We start from the raw sequence: 12,185 nt of genomic DNA, 5'->3' as shown, positions 1-12,185 counted from the left end.
TGATTTCCATCTGTTTAGTGCACTGAAGGAGGCATTACGTGGGAAGAGGTTCCAGGACAACGGAGAAGTGAAAAAATTTGTGGGAACTCGGTTCAAACATCAAGATAAAGAGTTCTTTGCAGCCGGGATGAAAAAGCTTGTAGCCCGTTGGAACAAGTGCATAAATGTTCAAGGGATTATGTTGAAAAGTAGAAAAAGTATTGTTTTGTAAAAATAAACGCTTCTTTCTGCAGACCAATTTGTCTCTTTAATTATTGAATGACTCTCGTATTATATCTTACTACATTATTATATGTAGAGTTTGTACTATTAAATCTCAATTTAAACATATTATGGCCACACTTATTCTTATAAAACCCATTTACCGTTGATTTATGCTGAAAGGACTCATTGAAAGTTTACTTTTATTCTTATATTTTCAAGACTGTGGCACTCATAATTTTCAAAATAAAATATTTCTTGTTACAAAACCCAAATATTTGAAAAAGTTGACTTCCATATACATTACATGTAGTTTTTATTACGATACACATTCCAGGCATCATTGAGTGAAAACATCTCAATTCGCCATATTATCTTATGGGTCCTTTTTCCAGAAAACTTCTCAGTTTCCAACATGAACGAAGTACGAACACATCAAGCAACAGAAAAGGGGCAAAATCTCCTGTTGTTCGGTTTCATCAGCATCTGTTCCTTTCGATAACAGTCCATTATTTATCAGTTTTACAATTTGTACATGAACCAGATAGCAGTTATAAGAGTCGAGGGGCATGGAAAGGAAGCAGTGATTGGGAAGGGAGTAAGACAGGGATGTTGCCTATACCCGATGTTATTCAGTCTGTATATTGAGAATGCAGTAAAGGAAACAATAGAAAAATTTGGAGTAGGATTTAAAATCTATGAAGAAGAAATAAAAACTTCAAGGTTTGCCGAAGACACCGTGATTCTGTAAGAGACGACAAAGGACCTGGAAGAGCAATTGAACGAAATGGACAGCCTCTTGAAAGTAGGATGTAAGATGAGCATCAAAAAAAGCAAAACGAGGATAATGGAGTGTAGTCGAATTAAATCAGATGATGCTGTGGGAACTAGATTAGGAAATGAGACACTTAAAGTAGTAGATGAATTCTGGTATTTGGAGAGCAAAATAATTGATGATGGTCGAAATAGAGAGGGTATAAAATGCAGACTGGCAATGGCAAGGAAAGAGTTTCTGAAGAAGAGAAATTTGTTAACATCGAGTAAAGATTTAAGTGTCAGGAAGTCGTTTCTGGAAGCATTTGTATGGAGTGTAGCCACGTATGGAAGTGAAACATGGACGAGAAACAGTTTGCACAAGAAGAGAATAGAAGGTTTCGAAATGTGGTGCTACAGAAGAATGCTTAAGATTATATGGGTAGATCACATAACTAATGAGGAGGTATTGAATAGAATTGGGTAGAAGAGAAATTTGTGGCACAGCTTGACAAGAAGAAGGGACATGTTCTGAGGCAGCAAGGCATCACACATTTAGCATTGGAGGGCAGCGTGGAGGCTAAAAGTCGTAGACGGAGACCAAGAGATGAATACATTAAGCAGATTCAGAATGATGTAGGGTGCAGTAGGTACTTGGAGCTGAAGAATCTTGCACAGGATAGACTAACACGGAGAACTGCATCAAACCAGTCTCTGGACTGAAGATCACAACAACAACAACAAGAACAACAACAACGACAACTCATTCGAAAAGAGAGTACTGCTTGAGCAGGACGCTGTTTTGTTTGTTCCAGGAACAACGACAGAAAGACATCAGTTAACTGTGAAAAATGTAACAGATTTATTTGCAGCACGCATAAAGTGTCTTTATGCCCTGATTATGTGAAAATTATCATGTGGAAACTAATTTCGCTATTCACTGGATTGTTAAAAATAATTTCATAGCAAAAAATATAAATTTTCACCTCTGAAATTGTGATTTTAATAATTTTGTTAATTGGGAATACGGGAGGGCACGTAGATATAGCACTGTACCTTAATCAATTTATTCCATTAATGCAGTACAATACCATCTTCTCTTGTGCCAAGAACGGTCGAGTAAAGTTTGTGGCACTTTATTCTTCTGCTTATTTTCTTAATTATAACATGAATTACCTTCCTCCGTTTCCAAACCAAATGCTACAGAATCATACAGTACATAAATCTCAAATTCAATCCCGCAGCGATCGTGTAGTTGCCCGGCACCAGTCTGGGAGATTACTGCTAGCGAGCGACAAGACTTCCTACAGAAGCAAAGATCCGTTGGAGTAAGAGTGTCCAGAGAATAAAGCAGTATGACGGTAAGCTATATCAAAACCTTCTGTTTTGACTCCTGTTTGCAATGTATCATCGATTTCCATCCAAACTTAATCGGAACCATCAGAGAGAAACTGAAAAAGTGAGTCGACTTGAGACTTCCATAGTGTTCGCCGGCTTTGAGCCATGACGTGGAGCTCTTGTGATGGGTGAAGTCATTCGTTAACTAATATTACGCTCGAAATCAGTCAGAGATCAGACATTATCTTTGATTCTCCTATTAACGAGACAAAACAGTGATTACAACTTATGTGAACTAGTAATTATTTATGAACACAATTCTTGCCCTGTCGGTTACTTGCTTTTTGATAGATTGAGACTCAGTTTGTTTAATTTACAATCATGTTAGCCTCTTGATCCCTTTTTTTTATTTTGGTACCGCATTTAATTGATTTCCGTGACTACTGGCGAAATTAGTGTCACTTTTTGTACTGATACGGGTTTTTTTGGTTCTTTGTATTCGTATTGGCGTTTCATATGTTGCTATTGACACCACGTTTCATCAGTTATCGAGATTTTTTACTATCTTAAGTTGTATCGCCTTGTGGCTTTAGTACAGCTATCAGTTTTCAACTTTTAATCTGTATCGGCATTTTAAGATGATTTGCATATTTGCGTTTAATTAGTTCTTGCGATTTTTGACTATATGTATTGGATTCGCTATTCAGCTTCTTATCAGTTTTTGGATTCTTGTGTTGTAAGTTGAAGTATATAAGTCAAGTGAAGTTTTCGATACCATCGTTCATTCGCATTAATTTTGCGTTATCCGCGTCTTTAAAACACACCAGCGTATAGTTTTTTTCTGAGTGTTTCCTACTGTATATTTTACTGTTATCATGGTTTTAAGGTCACTATTTTCGATTTTAGTTTGCCGACATAGGGCTCTCGTTTTACTGCGGTTGTCCTGCTAGATTCAGTATTTGTTATTAAGAATTTGTATGATTCTCTACCAACCCATGAACCATGGACCTTGCCGTTGGTGGGGAGGATTGCGTGCCTCAGCGATACAGATGGCCGTACCGTAGGTGCAACCACAACGGAGGGGTATCTGTTGAGAGGCCAGACAAACATGTGGTTCCTGAAGAGGGGCAGCAGCCTTTTCAGTAGTTGCAGGGGCAACAGTCTGGATGATTTACTGATCTGACCTTGTAACATTAACCAAAACGGCCTTGCTGTGCTGGTACTGCGAACGGCTGAAAGCAAGGGGAAACTACAGCCGTAATTTTTCCCGAGGACATGCAGCTCTACTGTATGATTAAATGATGATGGCATCCTCTTGGGTAAGCTATTCCGGAGGTAAAATAGTCCCCCATTCGGATCTCCGGGCGGGGACTACTCAGGAGGACGTCGTTATCAGGAGAAAGAAAACTGGCGTTCTACGGATCGAAGCGTGGAATGTCAGATCCCTTAATCGGGCAGGTAGGTTAGAAAATTTAAAAAGGGAAATGGATATGTTAAAGTTAGATATAGTGGGAATTAGTGAAGTTCGGTGGCAGGAGGAAGAAGACTTTTGGTCAGATGATTACAGGGTTATAAATACAAAATCAAATAGGGGTAATGCAGGAGTAGGTTTAATAATGAATAAAAAAATAGGAGTGCGGATTAGCTACTACAAACAGCATAGTGAACGCATTATTGTGGCCAAGATAGACACAAAGCCCATGCCTACTACAGTAGCACAAGTTTATATGCCAACTACCTCTGCAGATGATGAAGAAATAGATGAAATGTATGACGAGTTAAAAGAAAGGGAGACGAAAATTTAATAGTCATGGGTGACTGGAATTCGTCAGTAGGAAAAGGGAGAGAAGGAAACATAGTAGGTGAATATGGATTGGGGGGAAGGAATGAAAGAGGAAGCCGCCTTGTAGAATTTTGCACAGAGCATAACTTAATCATAGCCAACACTTGGTTCAAGAATCATAAAAGAAGGTTGTATACCTGGAAGAATCCTGGAGATACTAAAAGGTATCAGATAGATTATATAATAGTAAGACAGAGATTTAGGAACCAGGTTTTAAATTGTAAGACATTTTCTGGGGCAGATGTGGATTCTGACCACAATCTATTGGTTATGAACTGCAGATTGAAACTGAAGAAACTGCAAAAAGGTGGGAATTTAAGGAGATGGGGCCTGGATAAACTGAAAGAACCAGAGGTTGTAGAGAGTTTCAGGGAGAGCATAAGGGAACAATTGACAGGAATGGGGAAAGAAATACAGTAGAAGAAGAATGGGTAGCTCTGAGGGATGAAGTAGTGAAGGCAGCAGAGGATCAAGTAGGTAAAAAGGCGAGGACTAATAGAAATCCTTGGGTAACAGAAGAAATACTGAATTTAATTGATGAAAGGAGAAAATATAAAAATGCAGTAAATGAAGCAGGCAAAAAGGAATACAAACGTCTCAAAAATGAGATCGACAGGAAGTGCAAAATGGCTAAGCAGGGATGTCTAGAGGACAAATGTAAGAATGTAGAGGCTTGTCTCACTAGGGGTAAGATCGACACTGGCTACAGGAAAATTAAAGAGACTTTTGGAGAGAAGAGAACCACTTGTATGAATATCAAGAGCTCAGATGGCAACCCAGTTCTAAGCAAAGAAGGGAAGGCAGAAAGGTGGAAGGAGTATATAGAGGGTTTATACAAGGGCGATGTACTTGAGGACAATATTATGGAAATGGAAGAGGATGTAGATGAAGATGAAATGGGAGATAAGATACTGCGTGAAGAGTTTGACAGAGCACTGAAAGACCTGAGTCGAAACAAGGCCCCGGGAGTAGACAACATTCCATTTGAACTACTGATGGCCTCGGGAGAGCCAGTCATGACAAAACTCTACCATCTGGTGAGCACGATGTATGAGACAGGCGAAATACCCTCAGACTTCAAGAAGAATATAATAATTCCAATCCCAAAGAAAGCAGGTATTGACAGATGTGAAAATTACCGAACTATCAGTTTAATAAGTCACAGCTGCAAAATACTAACGCGAATTCTTTACAGACGAATGGAAAAACTGGTAGAAGCCGACCTCGGGGAAGATCAGTTTGGATTCCGTAGAAATGTTGGAACACGTGAGGCAATACTGACCTTACGACTTACCTTAGAAGAAAGATTAAGGAAAGGCAAACCTACGTTTCTAGCATTTGTAGACTTAGAGAAAGCTTTTGACAATGTTAACTGGAATAATCTCTTTCAAATTCTGAAGGTGGCAGGGGTAAAATACAGGGAGCGAAAGGCTATTTACAATTTGTACAGAAACCAGATGGCAGTTATAAGAGTCGAGGGGCATGAAAGGGAAGCAGTGGTTGGGAAGGGGGTGAGGTAGGGTTGTAGCCTCTCCCCGATGTTATTCAATCTGTATATTGAGCAAGCAGTAAAGGAAACAAAAGAAAAATTCGGAGTAGGTATTAAAATTCATGGAGAAGAAGTAAAAACTTTGAGGTTCGCCGATGACATTGTAATTCTGTCAGAGACAGCAAAGGACTTGGAAGAGCAGTTGAACGGAATGGACAGTGTCTTGAAAGGAGGATATAAGATGAACATCAACAAAAGCAAAACGAGGATAATGGAATATAGTCAAATTAAGTCGGGTGATGCTGAGGGAATTAGATTAGGAAATGAGACACTTAAAGTAGTAAAGGAGTTTTGCTATTTAGGGAGTAAAATAACCGATGATGGTCGAAGTAGAGAGGATATAAAATGTAGGCTGGCAATGGCAAGGAAAGCGTTTCTGAAGAAGAGGAATTTGTTAACATCGAGTATAGATTTAAGTGTCAGGAAGTCGTTTCTGAAAGTATTTGTATGGAGTGTAGCCATGTATGGAAGTGAAACATGGACGATAACTAGTTTGGACAAGAAGAGAATAGAAGCTTTCGAAATGTGGTGCTACAGAAGAATGCTGAAGATAAGGTGGGTAGATCACGTAACTAATGAGGAGGTATTGAATAGGATTGGGGAGAAGAGAAGTTTGTAGCACAACTTGACTAGAAGAAGGGATCGGTTGGTAGGACATGTTTTGAGGTATCAAGGGATCACAAATTTAGCATTGGAGGGCAGTGTGGAGGGTAAAAATCGTAGAGGGAGACCAAGAGATGAATACACTAAGCAGATTCAGAAGGATGTAGGTTGCAGTAGATACTGGGAGATGAAGAAGCTTGCACAGGATAGAGAAGCATGGAGAGCTGCATCAAACCAGTCTCAGGACTGAAGACCACAACAACAACAACATGATTCTCTATGTAGGTAATACATTTTATTCAACTGGGTCATAAGTATACGCTAGGACTTACATGATTTCGCCGAAGCAGACTGGTTGTACAAGCGCTATCATTTATAATAGTACATTGCATCTGCTAATTATATGCAACACAAATACATATTATACAGCGTGGTCCATTGTCGTGACCGGGCAAAAGATCTCACGAAATAAGCGTCAAACGAAAAAACTACAAAGAACGAAACTTGTCTAGCTTGAAGGGGGAAACCAGATGGCGCTATGGTTGGCCCGCTAGATAGCTCTGCGATAAGTCAAACGGATATCAACTGCGTTTTTTAAAAATAGGAACCCACATTTTTATTACATATACGTGTAGTACGTAAAGAAATATGAATGTTTTAGTTGTACCACTTTTTTCGCTTTGTGATAGATGATGCTATAATAGTCACAAACACATGGCTCACAATTATAATCGAGCAGTTGGTAACAGGTAGGGTTTTAAATCAAAATACAGAACATAGGTACGTTTGAACATTTTATTTCGGTTGTTCAAATGTGATAAATGCACCTTTGTGAACTTATCATTTCTGACAACGCACCCTGTTACAGTGTGATTACCTGTAAATACCACATTAATGCAATTAATGCCCAAAATGATGTCCATCAACCTCAATGCATTTGGCAATACGTGTAACGACATTCCTCTCAACAGCGAGTAGTTCGCCTTGCGTAATGTTCGCACATGCATTGACAATGCGCTGACGCATGTTGTCAGGCGTTGTCGGTGGATCACGATAGGAAATATCCTTCAACTTTCCCCACAGAAAGAAATCCGGGGACGTCACATCCGGTGAACATGCGGGCCATGGTATGGTGCTTCGAAGACCAATCCACCTGTCATGAATTATGCTATTCAATACCGCTTCAACCGCACGGGAGCTATGTGCCGGAAATCCATCATGTTGGAAGTACATCGCCATTCTGTCATGCACTAAAACATCTTGTAGTAACATCGGTTGAACATTGCGTAGAAAATCAGCATACATTGCACCATTTAGATTGCCATCGATAAAATGGGAGCCAATTATCCTTCCTCCCATAATGCCGTACCATACATTAACCCGCCAAGGTCGCTGATGTTCCACTTGTCGCAGCCATCGTGGATTTTCCGTTGCCCAATAGTGCATATTATGCCGGTTTACGTTACCGCTGTGGGTGAATGACGCTTCGTCGCTAAATAGACGCGTGCAAAAAATCGATGTTGATTAGCATTCTCAGCAACGACGTTTTTGAGATTCCTGATTCTCGCTAAGTTTGTCTGCTACTGATATGCGGATTAGCCACGACAGCAGCTAAATCACCTACTTGGGCATCATCATTTGTTGCAGGTCGTGGTTGACGTTTCACATGTGGCTGAACACTTCCTGTTCCCTTAAGTAACGTAACTATCCGGCGAACGGTCCGGATACTTGTATGATGTCAGCATATATAGCACACGCCCGTTATACAAGTGGTTCAAATGGCTCTGAGCATTATGGGACTTAACTGCTGAGGTCATCAGTCCCCTAGAACTTAGAACTACTTAAACCTAACTAACCTAAGGACATCACACACATCCATGCCCGAGGCAGGATTCGAACCTGCGACCGTAGCGGTCGCGCGGTTCCAGACTGTAGCGCCTAGAACCGCTCGGTCACACTGTCCGGCCCCGTTGGACATTTTGATCACAATAGCCATACATCAACTCGATATCGACCTTTTCTGCAAATGGTAAACGGTCCGTTTTAACACGGGTAATGTATCACGAAGCAAATACCGTCCGCACTGGCGGAATGTTACGTGATGCCACGTACTTAAACGTTTGTGACTATTACAACACCATCTATCACAAAGCGAAAAAAGTGGTCCAACTAAAACATTCATATTTCTTTGCGTACTACACGAATATGTAATAAAATAGGGGGTTCCTATTTTAAAAAAACGCAGTTGATATCCGTTTGACCTATGGCAGCGCCATCTAGCGGGCCAGCCATAGCGTCATCTGGTTTCCCCCCTTCAAGCTAGACGAGTTTCGTTCTTTGTAGTTTCTTCGTTTGATGCTTATTTCGTGAGATATTTGGCGCGGTTACTATCAATGGACCACCCTGTATACGGTGTGACCAATACGCAGCTAATTCAGATGCTACCTTGCTGTCATCAGTCACGTTTTGGGAAGAGCAGAAGTTGTATACAAGCAGATGAGTCATTGTCTTTCATTCACCGCACTCTCATTATACAGAGCTGCAGATAAATCCGCACTTTCTTATTTGGTCTTCGTTCTGCGAACTCCATAGCACAACCTGTTAAGCGTCTTCCATATTAGACTAACTTTTCTCATAATCTGAAGGGAGGATTTCAAAAGGCGCCAACCATCTTGTAAGCTGGCTGAATCTGTAACGCCATAAATTTATTCTGAAGTTTGAAAATGTCTCAGTGAGGTTCTCTGTCGTATGACGAAAGCTCCTTCTTGACTTGAACCTTTGGTTGCCGGTTGACACTCAAGCTCAACAATGATTTTTTTTCTTCCTTAACCTCTACAGCTTACCTTGAATAGAAAGTGATGTTTTAATGAGCGAAAACAATACTTTTTCGACGAAAGAAGAGGTCGCACCTTGTTTGGTATTGATCGTAATAACGCTGATCTAATTTTTATCTCCCTGAGTAAAAGGGAGAATCTCTTTTTTTTGTGTTGTTAGATGTTCTTATGGTCACCTTCTAGCTCGAATCCGTGCGCTTATACTGTCCATATAATTTTTCTTGAATAATGAGTAACGATAAATGAAATTTGCTGTATTGTGTTTCTTCATTTTCATTTCAACATTACGTTTTAATATCTCATCTCATGGATCTTGTGGTGCGTTTTTGTGATCAGAATTAGCTGACTTTGTCTTTTGCTATTTAGCATCCACTGTGGTCATCTCTTGGAGATAATTTTTATTTATATCCAATACATTGTACCACCTTGTTTTTCTTGACGTGTCCAGTTTGCCAGTGCAATCAGGGAACGGTGCGCTTACGATTGGAGAGTAATTGCATTACGTGTATAATTCTTTCTGATGAGATATTTGGCCTATAGTAGCTTCAGGTTTCAAGGTTGCTTAGAAAATGGCGATGAATGAATTCATTACAAAAAATTTGTTCGTCAGCTTTGTTTGCAACTCACCATTTCCATACTTTGTTAGACTTTCGCCAACTTAATTGATAGCTTCATTTTTCAAGTCATTCTTGTAATATGTCAATTACAGTGACTGTTAGGTTCTTCTTACGCTTTGTGCTTCTGCCTTCTAACAGGTTTCTACTGGAGGCTCCCCGTCGTGTCCTTTTCTGAGCATCCTTCTCCATCTGTTTATATGTTCATTCCCTTCTAATGTCATCCATCATTCTATTTCTCTTCCTGCCTCTTCCATTCATTCCTTCCACCTCTCCTTCTTTCTTTTTTCAGACAATTGCGGTGCGTTCTATGCCCCAGCCAATAATTCCTTTCTTTCCGAGCGCTGCCAGTAATCGCCTTTCTTCGCTTGATTTTTCATCACTTATTTAATCTTACGTCTGTTAGTCCACTTTTGCTTAAGCATTCTTCTAGATAGCCATATTTCAGTACTCTCTAAGTATCTTTCTTCTTTCTTTTTAACTGTCCATCATTCTCTCGTATATAACATTACACTCTTTTGCTCAGCTCCGAATTCTTGGGATATTTATATATTTTTCACATGGTTTTTTCTCATAGATATCCACTTCCTTATTTCTTCTGTACAGCTTCCTTATCCCTAGCGTTAAACTTCTCAGGCATAGGAAGGATTTAACTACAGCCCAATTAAAATTAGTTGATAGTTGACACTTCATGGGTTGGAGCTGGTTTCCTCCAATCAGAGCGCTCAATGTCACTCCCGAAACACGAGGCTTACGAAATACACACGTTTCATACGCAGCACTAACCAAACGCTACTGGATCCTTTCCACATACACACATATACAGTTATTATAATTACAGAGACAGACCAACAGTACATAAACTTAGCACGACATTGCGTGAAGCTGAGTTTTTCACGAAATTGCGTGAAGCTGAATTTATGAAGAGGGCAGTTCGGAGTCGCGACTGGGTCACCAGAAACACAAATTTAACAACTTACCGCAGTGTTCTGGTGCGGTGCAGTGATTAGCGTAGAAGCCTTGCGTCTAGATGCTTGTAGGTTCGTATGTCCTTTAATTCAGCGAACTTTTATTATTTTCAAATTTAATCTAAAGACTCTGACAATTACTTTTATTCAACTAATTTATTTATTTATTTATTTTGTAATTTCTCATACCTTGTTGCGCCATTTTCATCATCGTATTGACTTTATTATTTGCTCTTGTTTTGCTTCCTCTTTGGATTGTACTCTGCCTGTATCGCCTATAATCTGCAACCAAGTGTCAACCAGGACTGCTCATTGGTTGGTGACGCGGCAGCTCGTGTAAGTAGTGTGAGGATAGTTTCGGGTAACTAGTGATCAGCGAGAAATTATAGTCTGCTTTTAGCGCTGAAACTTAAATTTTTCTGTCTTGAGTTTGCTTGTAGAGCATATATATAGTACAGCCATGAACAAAGCAATTGTGATTCTAGTTCTGCCGCAGATAGGTGACCGCCGTTTTCTTGGATCAGTTGCACATGACAAAGTAGTGGATTGGTTAGGACATCAGTTTAAATTCAGCTCTACGAAACGCGTCGTCTGCCGCGTTTCAGTCATTGGTCACTTAAAATCCATTGTCGACAGAGCATCTCGGAATTCAGTCATACTTCGCGGTGGCTATTCCCAAAACTGCTCCGAGTTACATATTACTAGCATTTGTGAAATGACCTACAGTGTTTGTGTTTCGTCTGCAAGCGAGCGGTAGCCAGCCCCCGATGTAGCAACACTGCAGTGGCAAGTGACTAACTTCAACTGTCGAGTAATTTTAATCGGAGTGCGGTTCTTCTATTTTTCATTTAAGACTATACTAACTGGAGCTTCTTATCGCTTATTTTCATCACTTTCGTTTTTCTTGTATTTACCTACATTTCATACCTCTCGCCCCTTCACTCAACACTCCTCAAGATTTTCTGTAGCTCCTCTTCTGATTCCGCCAGCACTGCTTGATTATCAGCATATTTTTCGAGTATACTCTTTATCCTTTCTCCTGCAGTTATAATGCCTCTTGCAGCCACTGAGGCTTTACCTATCGGTTCTCCTTCAAATATGTTGAACAGCTTCAATGGCAGTGAGCAGCCTCGCCTTACACCCTTTCCAATACTCATCTCTTCCGTCTCCTTATTCCCTACTCTAACTTTGTTTTGCTTTGTATACATCTCTTTTACTAACCTTCGTATATTTCGTCCATACCAACATATTTTAAAGTTCTCAGCAGCATACGGCAGTTCTCTCTATCGAAAGCTGCAACATACCAACTGTTAAGGAAGATGGATAGATTTTCTATCAGTTTCTCTGACGACAAACCGCATTTCCGACGTATCAAAATTAAGGGATGGTTGTCGGTTGGTATTTGGGCTATGCATGGCTCTAAAATGTGGCTCGACAGACTTAAAGGGTCGAGCTGTTCACGTCTGCTTTCATCCTCATTAG

This window comes from Schistocerca cancellata, chromosome 2 (assembly GCF_023864275.1).
Source record: "Schistocerca cancellata isolate TAMUIC-IGC-003103 chromosome 2, iqSchCanc2.1, whole genome shotgun sequence".
NCBI lineage: Eukaryota > Metazoa > Arthropoda > Insecta > Orthoptera > Acrididae > Schistocerca > Schistocerca cancellata.
Note: the sequence above shows the minus strand (reverse complement) of the source record.